Source organism: Pristiophorus japonicus, unplaced genomic scaffold (assembly GCF_044704955.1).
Source record: "Pristiophorus japonicus isolate sPriJap1 unplaced genomic scaffold, sPriJap1.hap1 HAP1_SCAFFOLD_468, whole genome shotgun sequence".
Classification (NCBI taxonomy): Eukaryota; Metazoa; Chordata; class Chondrichthyes; family Pristiophoridae; genus Pristiophorus; species Pristiophorus japonicus.
The window spans coordinates 180,734-196,873 of record NW_027254372.1 but is presented as its reverse complement, the minus strand read 5'-3'; the positions used below and the strand labels follow the sequence as shown (position 1 = coordinate 196,873).

At 45.4% G+C, this 16,140-nt stretch overlaps 1 protein-coding gene across 2 annotated transcripts in view; it reads right to left on the bottom strand.

The window, feature by feature from the left end:
• Positions 1-15,623, bottom strand: part of LOC139252429 (zinc finger protein 432-like) — a 76,621-nt gene extending 60,998 nt beyond the window's left edge. Inside the window, exons 1-2 of one of the 2 annotated variants that reach the window (XM_070873425.1) lie at positions 15,544-15,623; positions 206-394 (exon numbers count right to left, since the gene is read on the bottom strand). The gene's annotated coding sequence lies outside the window, so the exon portion shown is untranslated. Of the gene's footprint in view, positions 1-205; positions 395-12,604; positions 15,282-15,543 lie in introns of those variants that run through there. The other variant, XM_070873424.1, reaches the window with a different exon arrangement.
• Between the last annotated feature and the right edge of the window lie 517 nt (positions 15,624-16,140).

Here is a 16,140-nt window from a genome sequence, read left to right as displayed (position 1 = left end):
ATCCCTGTCCGTTTCAAACAGTGACATGGAAAGAGGAAATTGAATGACCTTTAAATGGTCCACTTGACACTGAAGTGTCTGAAACTCATAATAGGAACTCTAGGGAAACAAAATACAGACAAATGGTAAACTGTTTGGTTGACAAAAGAAATCTCATATAACTTTTAAAAGATAAATTGTTTAACAGCGGTTCCCACGGACTCACCTGACTGGCCGACTCAGGATCCATCCCCCAAGCCCCGCGATTGGTTGCAGAACACGCTGCTCCCTGGGCCCTCCAGCCTCTGAGCTCTCTTCCTGTTGGTTCCCAGGGCAATCAATCACCACTCAGCAACATTACGCTGCCAGATGAAGTTGAGGGGCTCAGAGGAAGAAATAAAATGAGGCCGTGAATCTGAGTTAAGAAATAAAATTAGAGAAGCATGATTAAATTTATAAACAAAACTACTTAAAATTAATTCAACTGAATTGTTGCAATTAATATATTCCTTTTGGGCCAAGTGGGAAACAAGTGATGTGTGGGCTGTGCAGAGTGTCTGTGCCCGATTACACAGCGTGTCCCTGGCTCTCGCTCCAAGTGCACATGTTTCAGCTCACATCCAACTGACTGGATAAACCTCGCCCATCTAAACCCCATCACACAAATATCAGCATTTGATGTTTAGTTATGCTAAACCTTTATAAACACTGGTTAGGCCTCAGCTGGCGCATTGTGTTCAATTGTGGGAACCACACTTTCGGAAGGATGTCTACACCTTAGAGAGGGTGCAGAAGAGATTTACTAGAATGGTACCAAGGATGAAGGGCCTCAGTTATGTGGAGATACTGGAGAAGCTGTGGTTATTCTCCTTGGAGCAGAAACATAGAAAACATAGAAACATAGAAAATAGGTGCAGGAGTAGGCCATTCGGCCCTTCGAGCCTGCACCGCCATTCAATGAGTTCATGGCTGAACATGCAACTTCAGTACCCCATTCCTGCTTTCTCGCCATACCCCTTGATCCCCCTAGTAGTAAGGACTACATCTAACTCCTTTTTGAATATATTTAGTGAATTGGCCTCAACAACTTTCTGTGGTAGAGAATTCCACAGGTTCACCACTCTCTGGATGAAGGAGTTTCTCCTCATCTCGGTCCTAAATGGCTTACCCCTTAGCCTTAGAAAAGTTTAAGAGAAGATTTCATCGAGGTGTTCAAAATCATGAACAGTTTTAATAGACTAAATAAAGAGAAACACTTTCCAGAGGCAGAAGGGTTGGTAACCTGAGGAGACAGAATAAGGTGATTGACAAAAGAAGCAGAGGCGACATGAGGAAAAACATTTTATGAGCGAGTTGTTGCAATCTGGAATGCACTGCATGAAATGATGGTGGAAGCAGATTCAATAGTACCTTTCAAAAGTGAATTGGATAAATACTGAAGGGAAGATATTGGGAAAGATCAGGAGGGTGGAACTAACTGGATAGCTCTACCATCGAGGTAACAAGGAGGGTCGATGAGGGTAGTGCATGTTATGTAGTCGATATGGATTTTAGCAAAGCTTCTGATAAGGTCCCACATGGTAGACAAAGGTAAAAACCCTTGGGATCCAAGGCAAAGTGGCAAGTTGGATCCAAAATTGGCTCAGAGTCAGGAAGCAAAGAGTAATGGTCGATGGGTGTTTTTGTGACTAGAAGGCTGTATACAGTGGCGTTCCGCAGTGCTCAGTACTAGGTCCCTTGCTTTTTGTGGTATAGATCAATGATTTGAACTTGAATGTAGGGGGTATGACAAAGAAGTTTGCAGATGATACAAAAATTGGCCGTGTGGTTGAAAATGAAGAAAAAAGCTGTAGACGGCAGGAAGATATCAATGGACTGGTCAGGTGGGCAGAACGTGGCAAATGGAATTCAATCCAGAGAAGTGTGAGGCAATGCATTTGGGAAGGGCTAACAAGACAATGCAATATACAATAAATGGTAAGACATTGAGAAGTGTAGAGGAACAGAGGGACCTTAGAATGCATGTCTACAGATCCCTGAAAATAGCAGGCCAGGTAGATAAGGTGGTTCAGAAGGCATTTGGGATACTTGCCTTTGTTAGCCAAGGCATAGACTACAAGAGCAGGGTTATGCTTCAACTGTACAAAACACTAGTTAGGCCACAGCTAGAGTACTGCGTGCAGTTCTGGCCACAACATTACAGGAAAGATGTGATTGCACTGGAGAGGGTACAGAGGAGATTCACGAGGATGTTGCCTGGACTGGAGAATTTTGGCGATGAGGAAAGATTGGATAGGCCAGGTTTGTTTTCTTTGAATTGGAGAAGGCTGAAGGGAGACCAAATTGAGGAGTATAAATTATGGGGGGGCCTAGATAGAGTGGATAGGAAGGACCTAATTCCCTTAATAGAGGGGTCAATAACTGGGGGGGCATAGATTTAAAGTAATTGCTCGAAGGTTTAGAGGGGATTTGATGAGAAATGTTTTCACCCAGAGGGTGGTGGGGGTCTGGAACTCACTGCCTGAAAGGGTGGTAGAGGCAGAACCCCTCACCATGTTTATAAAGTACTTGAATGTTCACCTGAAGTGCTGTACCCGGAAGGCTACGGCCCAAGAGCTGGAAAGTGGGAATCGGCCGGATAGCTCTGTGTCGGCCGGCAGGGACACGATGGGCCGAATGGCCTCCTTCTGTGCTGTCAATGGCTCTGATTCTATGATGTCACAGGTCTCACCAGCAACCGCGCTGCCTGATGGGTGATTGACAGCCGAGTCCACACATGCACAGGCAGAACCGCGTCCGGCACAGTGGCCCCTCTCGGTCGCTATCGGTAATAACCGCGCAGGCCCAGAGAACAGTAACCGCCCCTCCCCCACACTCGGTGCTCCGCCTACGCGCTCTGATCCTGTGGTGCGGAGTCGGCACGGGTCCTTCCGGAGAAGATTGACGGGAGCTTCCAACCAATGGAGTGAGTGGGGCAGGAGAAGCTTCCGACCAATGGGGAGCAAGGGACGGTGCTGGAGGAGCTTCCGACCAATACAAAGCGAGCGGGGCGGGGCTGGAGGAGCGAGCTGGCGGCGGGTCCTCCAACCAATCGGGGAGCCCGAGGGGAGGGACTTTGTGCTGTCCATTGTTTAGGGCCTGGGGCCAGGGGAGGCTGTGGACCTTTATTGCCCTTATTGGACACAAGGCTCTGGGGCTTACAACCCACTGGCTCAGATTTTAATGTAGACTTTTTAAATTCATGAATAAAAGCAGACAAACCCCTGCTTCTGTGGAATTTAATATTTGAGACTAAAAATAGTATTTTTTTCACTCTCCGGAATTTATTGTTACTTTCAGACAACAAATGTATTTATACAGTGTTTTTAACGTAGTAAAACGACCCAACGTGTTTCATCAGAGCATTATAAACAACATTTGACACCGGGTACAAACCAAGCATAAGGAGGAAAGATGGGAGTGGTGCCAGAGAACTGGAGGATTGGAAATATTACACCCCTGTTTAAAAAAGGGGAGAGGGCTAAACCTGGTAACTACAGGCCAATCACTCTAACGTCAGTGGTGGGTGAGTGACTAGAGACCATTGTCAAGGACAAAATGAATTCTCACTTGGAGAAGCATGGGTTAATAAGGGGCCCCCATTCTGGATTTGTTAAAGTCTGACTAATCTGATTGAGTTTTTTGATGAAGTAACAGAGGGTTAACAAAGGTGGTGCAGATGTTGTTGTGTATATGGACTTTCAAAAGGCATTTGATAAAGGACCACATAAGTGAGGTAATCGGAAAATAGAAGCACAGGGAATTAAAGGGATGATGGTAAATTGAGTATATCATTGGTTAAGGGATAGGAGGCAGAGAGTAGTGCTGAATGGATGTGTTTCTGACTGGAGGGAAATATGCAGTGGGGTTCCCCAGGGGTTGGTATTAGCACTATTGCTTTTCTTGTTATATATAAATGACCTAGACTTGTGTATGGGTGTACAATTTCAAAGTTTACGGATGATGCAAAATTTGGCAACATTGTAAATCGTGAGCATGATAGTAGCAGGCGTCAGGAGGACGTAGACAGACTGGTGAAATGGTCAGACACATAGCAGATGCAATGAAATGCGGATAAGTGTGAAGTGATGCACTTTTGGAGAAACAACATGGCGAGGCAGTATAATCTAACTGGCCATATTTTGGAGGGGGTGCAAGACAGAGGCACCCGGGGTTGCACATTCACAAGTCATTGACAGTACAACAGCAAGTTGGTAAGGTGGTTCAGAAAGTGAATGGGATGCTTGGCTTTACAAATAGGGCCATTGAATACAAAAGCAAGGAAGTTACACTAAACCTTTGCAAATCACTAGTTAAGATCATAGGACAGCAGTTGGCCATTCAGCCCCTCAAGCCTGTTCTGCCATTCAATGAGATCAGGGCTGATCTGCGACCTAACTCTACACACCCATCTTTGGCCCATATCCCTTAATGCCTTTGGTTAAAAAAAGCCATCAATCTCAGGTTTAACAATTGATCTAGCATCAATTGCCATTTGCAGAAGAGTTTTCCAAACTTCTACCACCCTTTGTGTGTAGAAGTCTTTATTAATTTCACTCCTAAAAGGACTGGCTCTAATTTTTAGACTAACCCCCTCCCCCTCATCCTAGACTCCACAACCTGAAGAAATAGTTTCTCTCTATCTACCCTATCTGTTCCCCTTAATATCCTGAACACTTCGATCAGCTCACCTCTTAACCTTCCAACTTCGAAGGAACAAAACCCTAATTTGTGTAATCTTGTAACTTAACGCTTGGAGTCCGGCTATCATTCTGGTAAACCTACACTGCGCTCCCTCCAAGACCAATCTATTTTTCCCAAGGTATGGTGCCCAGAACTGCTCACAGTGCTCCAGGTGTGGTCTAACCAGGGCTCTGTATAGCTGCAGGATTTTAGCCTCAGCTGGAGCCTTGTGTACAGTTCAGGGCACCACACTTTAGGTAGGATGACACAGCCTTGGAGAGGGTACAGAGGAGGTTTACCAGGATGTTACCAGGGATGGGGGAATTCAGTTATGTGGAGAGACTGGAGAAGCTGGGATTGTTCCCCTTAGAGCAGAGAAGGTTAAGAGGAGACCTAATAGAGATATTAAAGATTATGAGGGGTTATTATAGAGCAAGTCGGGAGAAACTGTTGCCTCTGGCAAAAGGGTCGGTAACCAAAGGTCACAGATTTAAAATAATTGCCACAATAACTAGAGAGGAATTGTTTTCACACAGAGGGTGGTTAAGGTCTGGAATGCACCATCTGAAAGGATAATGGATTCAGGGTTCCATAGGAACTTCCAAACAGCAATTGGACGTGTGCTTGAAGAGGACTAGATTACAGGGTTATGGGAATAAAGCTGGGTTGGGGGACTAAATTGGACAGCTCTTTTAAAATGGCAGCACAGACATGAAGGGCCAAAGCTTCATGTTCTGCAGGATGCTATGATCAGTGTGAACACGCTGGTGTCTCTTAACGCTCTCACAGCTTTTAAAGCACTTCCCACAGTCAGAACATTTCAACGGTCTCTCGATAGTGTGAACAAGCTGGTGTGACAGGAGGGTGGATAGCTGAGTGAATCCCTTCCCACACACGGAGCAGGTGAGCGGCCTCTCCCCAGTGTGAGCTCGCTGGTGCACCTTCAGCTCCCTGGGACTTTTAAAGCTCTTCCCACAGTCGGAACATGGACATAAGAACATAAAAAATAGACGCAGGAGTAGGCCGTACGGCCCCTCAAGCCTGCTCCGCCATTTAATAAGATCATAGAAACATAGAAAATAGATGCAGGAGTAGGCCATTCAGCCCTTAAAGCCTACGCCACCATTCAATAAGATCATGGCTGATCATTCACCTCAGTACCCCTTTCCTGCTTTCTCTCCATACCCCTTGATCCCCTTAACCGTAAGGGCCATATCTAACTCCCTCTTGAATATATCCAATGAACTGGCATCAACAACTCTCTGCAGCAGGGAATTCCACAGGTTAACAACTCTCTGAGTGAAGAAGTTTCTCCTCATCTCAGTCCTAAACGGCCTGCCCCTTATCCTAAGACTGTGTCCCCTGGTTCTGGACTTCCCCAACATCGGGAACATACTTCCCGCAGCTAGCCTGTCCAGTCCAGTCAGAATCTTATATATTTCTATGAGATCCCCTCTCATCCTTCTAAACTCCAGTGAATAAAGGCCCAGTTGATCCAGTCTCTCCTCATATGTCAGTCCAGCCATCCCTGGAATCAGTCTGGTGAACCTTTGCTGCACCACCTCAATAGCCAGAACGTCCTTTCTCAGATTAGGAGACCAAAACTGAACACAATATTCCAGGTGGGGCCTCACCAAGGCCCTGTACAATTGCAGCAAGACTTCCCTGCTCCTATACTCAAATCCCCTTGCTATGAAGGTCAACATATCATTTGCCTTCTTCACCGCCTGCTGTACCTGCATGCCAACTTTCAATGACTGATGAACCATGACACCCAGGTCTCGTTACACCTCCTCTTTTCCTAATCTGTCGCCATTCAGATAATATTCTGCCTTCGTGTTTTTGCTCCCAAAGTGGATAACCTCACATTATATTGCATCTGCCATGTATTTGCCCACTCGCCTAACCTGTCCAAGTCACCCTGCAGCCTCTTCGTGTCCTCCTCACAGCTCACACCGCCACCAAGTTTAGTGTCATCTACAAACTTGGAGATATTACACTCAATTCCATTATCCAAATCATTAATATATATTGTAAAGAGCTGGGGTCCCAGCACTGAGCCCTGCGGCACTCCACTAGTCACTGCCTGCCATTCTGAAAAGGACCCATTAATCCTGACTCTCTGCTTCCTGCCTGCCAACCAGTTCTCTATCCACGTCAGTACATTACCCCCATCATGGCTGATCCGATCATGGACTCAGGTCCACTTCCCTGCCCTCTCCCCATAACCCCTTATTCCCTTATCGGTTAAGAAACTGTCTATCTCTGTCTTCAATTTATTCAATGTCCCAGCTTCCACATCTCTCTGAGGCAGTGAATTCCACAGATTTACAACCTCTAAGAGAAGAAATTCCTCCTCATCTTAGAATAAGGGGCCACCCATTTAAAACTAATATTATGCCCTCGAGTTCTAGTCTCCCATATCAGTGGAAACATCCTCTCTGCATCCACTTTGTCAAGCCCCCTCATAATCTTATACGTTTCGATAAGATCATCTCTCATTCCTCTGAATTCCAATGAGTAGAGGCCTAACCTACTCAACCTTTCCTCATAAGTCAAACCCCTCATCTCCAGAATCAACCTAGTGAACCTTCTCTGAACTGCCTCCAAAGCAAGTATATCCTTTCGTAAATATGGAAACCAAAACTTCATGAAGTATTCCAGGTGTGGCCTCACCAATACCCTGTACGACTGTGGCAAGACTTCCCTGCTTTTATACTCCATCCACTTTGCAATAAAGGCCAAGATTCCATTGGCCTTCCTGATCACTTGCTGTACCTGCATACTAACCTTTTGTGTTTCATGCACAAGTACCCCCAGGTCCGCTGTACTTCAGCACTTTGCAATCTTTCTCCATTTAAATAATAACTTGCTCTTTGATTTTTTTTTCTGCCAAAGTGCATGACCTCACACTTTTCAACATTATGCTCCATCTGCCAAAATTTTGCCCACTCACTTAGCCTGTCTATGTCATTTTGCAGATTTTTTGTGTCCCCCTCACACGTTGCTTTTCCTCCCATCTTTGTATCATCAGCAAACTTGGCTACGTTACACTCGGTCCCTTTTTCTAAGTCATTAATATAGATTGTAAATAGTTGGGTTTCCAGCACTGATCCCTGCGGCACCCCACTAGTTACTGGTTGCCAACCCGAGAATGAACCATTTATCCCAATTCTGTTTTCTGTTGGTTAGCCAATCCTCTATCCATGCTAATATATTACCCCCAACCCCGTGAACTTTTATTTTGTGCAGTAACCGTTTCTGTGGCAAATGCCTTCTGGAAGTCCAAATACAACACATCCACTGGTTCCCTTTATCCACATTGTTTGTTACAACCTCGAAGAATTGCATCAAATTTGTCAAACATGACTTCCCCTTCATAAATCCACGCCGACTCTGCCTGACTGAATTTTGCTTTTCCAAATGTCCTGCTACTGCTTCTTTAATAATGGACTCCAACATTTTCCCAACCACAGATGTTAGGCTAACTGGTCTATAGTTTCCTGCTTTTTGTCTGCCTCCTTTTTTTAAATAGGGACGTTACATTTGCAGTTTTCCAATCTGCTGGGACTGCCCCAGAATCCAGGAAATTTTGGTAAATTGCAACCAATTCATCCACAATCCCTGCCACTACTTCGCTTAATACCCTAGGATGCAAGCCATCAGGTCCAGGGGATTTATCTCCCTTTAGTCCCATTATCTTACGGAGTACCACCTCCTTAATGATTGTGATTGTGTTAAGTTCCTCCCCCGGTATAGCCCCTTGACTATCCACTGTTGGAATATTGTTAATTTCCTCTACTGTAAAGACTGATATAAAATATTTGTTCAGGGTTTCTGCCATCTCCATGTTCTCCATTACTAATTCCCCGGTCTCATCCTCTAAGGGACCAACATTTACTTTAGCCACTCTTTTCCTTTTTATATACATAGAAACTCTTGCTATCTGTTTTTATATTTTGTGCTAGTTTACTTTCATAGTCTATCTTCCCTTTCTTAATAATTTTTTTTGTCATTCTTTGCTGGCTTTTAAAAGCTTCCCAGTCTTCTGTCCTCCCACTAGTTTTGGTCACTTTGTATGCCCTTGTTTTTAGTTACCGTCCTTTATTTCTTTAGTTAGCCACAGATGGCTATCTTTTCTCTTACACCCTTTCCTCCTCACTGGAATATATTTTTCTTGAGAGTTGTGAAATATCTCCTTAAATGTACACCACTGTTCATCAACTGTCCTACACTTCAATCTATTTTCCCAGTCCACTTTACCTAATTCTGCCCTCATACCTTCATAGTCTCCTTTATTTAAGCTTAGTACGCTGATTAGAGATCCAACTTTCTCACCCTCCATTTGAATTTGAAATTCAGTCATGCTATAATCACTCATTCCGAGGGGATCCTTTACTAGGAGATTGTTTATTAATCCTGTCTCATTACACCAGGATCAGATCTAAGATAGTCTGCTCCTGGTTGGTTCTGTTATATACTGCTCAAGGAACCCGTTGCTTATGCACTCCATGAACTCCTCAAGGCTGCCCTGACCAATTTGATTTGTCCAATCAATATAGAGGTTAATATCACCTATGATTATTGCTGTTCCCTTTTTACAAGCCCCCACTATTTCCTGGTTTATGCTGCGACCAACAGAGTTGTTACTGTTCGGGGGCCTATAGACTATGCCCACCAGTGACTTTTTCCCCTTATTATTCCTTATCTCCACCCAAACTGTCTCAACACCCTTATCATTTGAGCCAATATCATTTCTTACTATTGCAGTGATTCCATCCTTTATCCATAGAGCTACATCACCTCCTTTTCCTTTCTGTCTGTCCTTCCGGATTGTCAAGTACCCCTGAATATTTAATTCCCAGTCCTGGTCACCTTGCAACCACGTCTCTATAATATCAGATCATACCCATTTGTCTCAATTTGTGCCATCAACTCATCTATTTTGTTACAAATGCTACATGCATTCAGACAAAGTGCCTAAGTTTGTTTTTTTACCCTTTTTTCCTACTTGTTTCCTCTCTCCTTCAAACTCACTTTCTTTATATTTGCTTTCTAATTCCAGCTTTACTCCTCTACCTACTGAATCTATTTTCAGGTTCCCATCCCCCTGCCAAGCTAGTTTAAACCTGTAATGGATCAGTGGTCTGCCTTTAAAGAATAAATAGTTCAGGTACAAGTTGAGTACATTCCCACTGGTAGGACAACCAAAGTCAAGGCTCCCCGGATGACAAAACACTTTGAGAATATGATCAAGCAGAAAAAGAGTGTGTATAACAGATGTGCTGTTGCTAATACATCTGAGAATCAGGATATATATAGAAAGATCAGAGGAGAAGTGAAGAATAAAATGAGAGGGGCAAAGAGGGCATGAGAATAGAATGGCAGCCAACATCAAAGGTAATCCAAAAGTCTTGAGTTTAGAAGAATGAGAGGTGATCTGATTGAAACATACAAAATTCTGAAGGGGAATGACAGGGTAGATGCTGAGAGGTTGTTTCCCCTGGCTGGAGTGTCTAGTACTAGGGGGTACAGACTCAGGATAAGGGGAAGGCCATTTAAGACAGAGATGAGGAGGGATTCCTTCACTAAGAGGGGTGTGAATCTTATGGAATTTGTGGTCCCAAAGGACTGTGGATGTTGAGTCTCTGAATATATTCAAAGCTGAGATAGATAGATTTTTGGAGTCTAGTGGAATCATCAGCCATGATCTTATTGAATGGTGGAGCAGGCTTGAGGGGGTGTTGGGCCTACTCCTGCTCCTATTTCTTATGTTCTGATACAGGCATATAAATAGTAAAAGGGTGGGGCTGATTAAAAACCAAAAAGGAGACCTATGCATGGAGGCAGAGAGTATGGCTGAGGTACTAAATGAGTACTTTGTATCTGTCTTCACCAAGGAAGAGGATGCTGCCATAGACATAGTGAAGGAGGAAGTTGTGGAGACCCTTGAATGGATAGAAATTGATAAAGAAGAGGTATTAAAAAGGCTGGCTATACTGAAAGTAGATCAATCACCAGGTGCAGATGTGATGCATCCTAGGATGCTGAGGGAATTGAGGGCAGAAATCGCAAAAGTACAGGCCATAATAATCCAAACCTCCATAGATACAGGAGTGGTGCTAGAGGACTGGAGAATTGTAAATATTGCACCATTGTTCAAAAAAGGTGTAAAATTAAACCCAGCAACTACAAGCCAGTCAGTTTAACGTCAGTAGTGGGGAAGCTTTTAGAAACAGTGATCAGAGACAAAATTAACAGTCACTTGGATAGGTGTGGATTAATTAAGGAAAGCCAGCATGGATTTATTAAAGGCAAATCATGATTAACCAACTTAATCGAGTTTTTTGATGAGGTAACCGAGAGGGTTGATGAGGGTAATGCAGTTGACGTGGTGTACATGGATTTCCAAAAGGCGTTCAACAAAGTGCCACATAAAAGGCTTGCCAGCAAAGTTGAAGCCCATGGGATAAAAGGGACAGTGACAGCATAGATACAAAATAGGCTAAGGGACAGGAAACAGAGTAGTGGTGAACGGTTGTTTTTTGGACTGGGGGAAGGTATACAGTGGTGTTCGCCAGGGTTCGGTTCCAGGACCACTGTTTCTCTTGATATATATTAATGACTTGGGGCACAATTTCAAAATTTGTACATGACACAAAACTTGGAAGTATAGTGAACAGTGACAAGGAGAGTGATAAACTTCAGGAAGACATAGACGGGCTGGTAAAATGGACGGACACGTGGCAGAGGAAATTTAACCCAGAAAAGTGTGAAGTGATATTCTTTCTACCAAAATGTGAGAGGAAATATAAACTAAATGGTACAATCCTAAAGGGGGTGCATGAACAGAGAGACCTCGGGGTATGTATGCAAAAAATCATTGAAGGTGGCAGGGCAGCTGGAGAAAGCAGTTAAAAAGGCTTACAGGATCCTGAGCTTCATAATAGAGGTAGAGTACAAAAGTGTGGAAATTATGATGAACCTGTATAAAACCCTGGTTCAGCCCCAACTGGAGTATTGTGTCCAATTCTGGGCACCGCACTGTAGGAAGGATGTGAAGGCCTTAGAGAGGATGCAGAAAAGATTTACGAGAATGATTCCATGGATGGGGGACTTCAGTTACATGGATAGACTGGAGAAGCTGGGGTTGTTCTCATTGGAGCGGAGATGATTGAGAGGAGATTTGATAGAGGTGTTCAAAATCATGAGGGATCTGGACAGAGCAGATAGAGAGAACTGTTCCCATTGGTAGAAAGGTGGAGAATCAGAGGACACAGAGTTAAGGTGATGGCAAAAGAACCAAAGGCAACATAAGAAGAAACTTTTTTTTTTACACGGTGAGTGGTTAAGATCTGGAATGCATGGCCTGAAAGGGTGGTGGAGGCAGACTTAATCTTATCTTTCAAAAGGGAGTTGGATAAGTATCTGAAGGGGAATAGTTTGCAGGCGGGGGAGAGGGACTAGCTGAAAGCCCACATGGGCTCGACAGACTGAATGGCCGCCTTTTATGCTGTAACCATTCTATGGCCCCAAGTTTCGACATGATTTGCTCCTGATTTCTAGTCAGTTCGAACAGTTTCACTTTGGAACAGAATTTCTTTTTCAAAAAGGGGGCGTGTCCGGCCACTTATGCCTGTTTTCAAAGTTTCGTCAGTGAAAACTTACTCCAAACTAGAATGGAGTAAGTGAAGATTTTTGTACGCTCAAAAACCTTGTCTACACTTTATAAAATCAGGCATAGGTTACAAATTAGGCGTAGGGAACGAGGTGGGGGGTGGGGGAAGGGAAGTCATTAAATTCTACAATCAATCCTTAGTTATACTTATACAAATATTATACAAATAAATCAAACCTGAATAAAAATGTATAAGCAAAGAAAATATTAAATAAATCTTCCTACCTGTGTGAAACAGCAGCAGCATTCGAGCTGCTGTGCTTCAGGCAGGCCTTTCATGTTGGAGACAGGCAGGGGTGTCTCGACGGCAGCGGTAGGCGGGAAGCAGCCTTCGAGCTGAGCTGCGGTGCTTGAGGCAGGCCTTCATTCCCCGCGAAGATGCAGCACCCGGACGGACTTGAGGCCATTCGGCCATGGGATTGCAGCGGCGTCAGTGGCTGGCCGGGAGCCGAAGAATGAACACAGGACACACACAGCTGATTTAAGATTCTTTAGGTCATTCGGCCACGCTTATGGGGCGGCGTCAGTGGCTCGAAGGCAGCCGAAGAATTAGGAGCGGAAGGACGGACATGAGGCCATTCGGCCATGAGATAGCAGCGGCGTCAGTGGCTGGCCGGGAGCCGAAGAAAGAACACAGGACACACGCAGCTGATTAAGATTCTTTAGGCCGTTCGGCCACGCTTATGGGGCGGCGTCAGTGGGTCCAAGAAACAAATCTTCACTTTTTCTGCAGTCCTTTTAAAAATGGCCGAGTGCCAATGTTTGTTTGAGACTGCGCATGCGCGCACGCGCAGGGTTGCCGGCACCACGAAGGCTAATTTAAATTGTACCCGCCCCCTCCTACTTAGAAAATCAGCGCGAGTGTTAGGCTCCGCCCCCTGCTGCGAAGAGCGCGCCGCGCCAAGCAGACATCGAGCTCCTTGAATATCGGACTTTTTTTAAGCGCAGTTTTCAGCGCAAAAAACAGGCGGCCAGCTCGGAGGTGCGCCGTTTTCGCCACGGGACGAAACTTGGGGCCTATGATTCTAAGTAGTTGTTCTTTCTCTGCTGATCACCGGGACCCTGAAGCTCAGGAGATGTTGGGGCCGATGACCAAATGATTGGGTGAGGAGAACATAATAAATAGGGGCAGGAAGGCTATTCGGCCCCTCGAGCCAGCTACGCCATTCAATGAGATCATGGCTGATCTTCTACTTCAACTCCACTTTCACATCCAATCCCCATATCCCTTAATATCCAAAAATCTATCCATCTCGGTCTTGAATATATACAAAGACTGACCCTCCACAGCCCTCTGGAGTGGAGAATTCCAAAGAATCACCACCCTCTGAGTGAAGAAATTTCGCCTCTTCTCAGTCCTAAATGGCCGATCTCTTATTCTGAGACTGTGGCCCCTGGTTGTAGATGCCCCAGCCAAGGGAAACATCCTCCCTGCATCTACCCTGTCAAGCCCTATGAGAATTTTGCATGTTTCAAGGAGATCACCTCTCATTCTTCTAAACTCTTGAGAGTGTAGGCCTAGTCTACTCAATCTCTCCTCAAAGGACAATCCCCCCATCCCAGGAATCCATCTGGTGAACCTTTGTTGCACTCCCTCTATGGCAAGTATATCCTTCCTTATGTAAGGAGACCAAAACTGTACACAATACTCCAGATGCGGTCTCACCAGGGCCCTATATAATTGCATTTGTACGTCTTTACTCTGATACTCAAATCTTTTTGTATTAAAGGCCATCATACCATTTGCTTTTCCAATTGCCTGCTGTACATGCATGATAGGTAGGTTTTAAGGAGCCTTTTAAAAGGAGGAAAGTGAAGTGGAGAGGAGGAGCGATTTAGGGAGATAATTGTAGAGCTTAGGACTGAGGCAGCTGAAGGCACGACTGACAATAGTGGAGCAATTAAAATTAGCAATGATCAAAAGGCCAGAATAGGAAGCTGTAGGGGGATTATAGGGCTGGAGGAGATTAGAGATAGGGAGGGCCGAGCCCATGGAGGAATTTGAAAATAAGGATGAGAATTTTGAAATCGAGGTGTTGCTTAACTGGGAGCCAATATAGGTCAGCGAGCACAGGAGTGATGGGTGATGTTTGCAGGGCTACGTGGAAAGGGCAAGGGAGTAAGACTAGCTCAGATTCGGCATGGGCTCGACGGGCCAAATGGCCGCCTTCTGTGTTGTTACGATTCTATAGGACCATTAATGGCCTCTTTGAACATCAATAAAGAAAGATAGACCTGCATTTATATAACGCCTTTCCCGACCACTGGACGGTCCAAAGCATTTACACCCAATTTTGAAGTGCAAATGTGATAATGACCAGATGATGTGTTTTAATGATGTCTATTGAGAGATAAATATTGGCCCCAGAACATCGGTGATAACTCCCCTACTCTTCTTCAAAATTGTGACACAGGATCTTTTACATCCACCTGAGAGCAGACCCGACTTCAGTTTAACATCTCATCTAAAGGACGGCACCTCCGACAGAGTGGCACTCCCTCAGCACTGCACTGCAGTGTCAGCCTAGATTTTGTGTTCAAGTCTCTCGAGTGAGACTTCAAACCACTACCTTCTGACTCAGAGGCGAGAGTGCTACCCACTGAGCCATGGGTGACTTACACACACACACACAGGAGGGGAGAGTGGAAAAAAACACATTCCCATATTTGAACCAAAGCTCACCTGTGGGACCCACCAACTGAATCATGTCTACATCCACCCTTGGCACTTTGTCCTCCCACCCAATATAATTCTCAAAAGTTACTCTATTAATAAAAAATATTAATTTTGGGGCTGGAAATTCCCAAACGACACAGCATCACAAACTTAAAAATGTTGTCTCAAATCGTCCTTTCCCAGCCCAGCGGCAGTGAAGCTGATTTCCAGACCACAGCTGCTGCACAGGTTGCACCAATAATAATGGCGTCTGCAAAAACCCACAAGCCCCCGCGCCCCAGAAAGCTCTCCGCGCTGAGTTGTGGCGGGCACCGCGCATGCGCCCCCTGGCCCCGCCCACAGCCACGCGGCCCCCACCGCCAATGCTCAGCGCACACCCCGCCTTAGAGCCCGGATCACCCGCGGAAAGTGAGTTTTATGAGGGTTTTTTTAATATAAATAGCGGAATGAGCGCGGGCGGAGAGATAAATAAAAATAAAATACAAACCGGAGCGGCCCGGGCACCGAGCGGAGCGGATTGAGCGGCTACAGCACGGGGTCTCCTGCAGGGAGCGGGACTGGGTCACATGATCCATTCCACGGCGGTGACTGACGTTAGCTGCGACCAATAGCGAGAGCACGGGCGGGGCTTGGAGAGCTGAGGTGGCGGCGGGTCCTCTAACCAATCGGAGAAGGGGCGGGACTTCCGCCAGTTGAAGCCTCAGGCACAGAATCAGAGACTGGTGACATCATAGAGGGAGGTCCCTCGGCCCGTGCCGCCTCCCTGCCAGAGCATCTCAGGGAGTCCCAGTCCCCGCAATTGTCTCTCCTTCACACCCTGATCCCACTCCCTTCTCAACACCGCAATTGTCTCTCCTTCACACCCTGATCCCACTCCCTTCTCAATACCGCAATTGTCTCTCCTTCACACCCTGATCCCACTCCTTCTCAACACCACAATTGTCTCTCCTTCACACCCTGATCCCACTCCTTCTCAACACCACAATTGTCTCTCCTTCACACCCTGACCCCACTCCCTTCTCAACACCACAATTGTCTCTCCTTCACACCCTGATCCCACTCCCTTCTCAATACCGCAATTGTC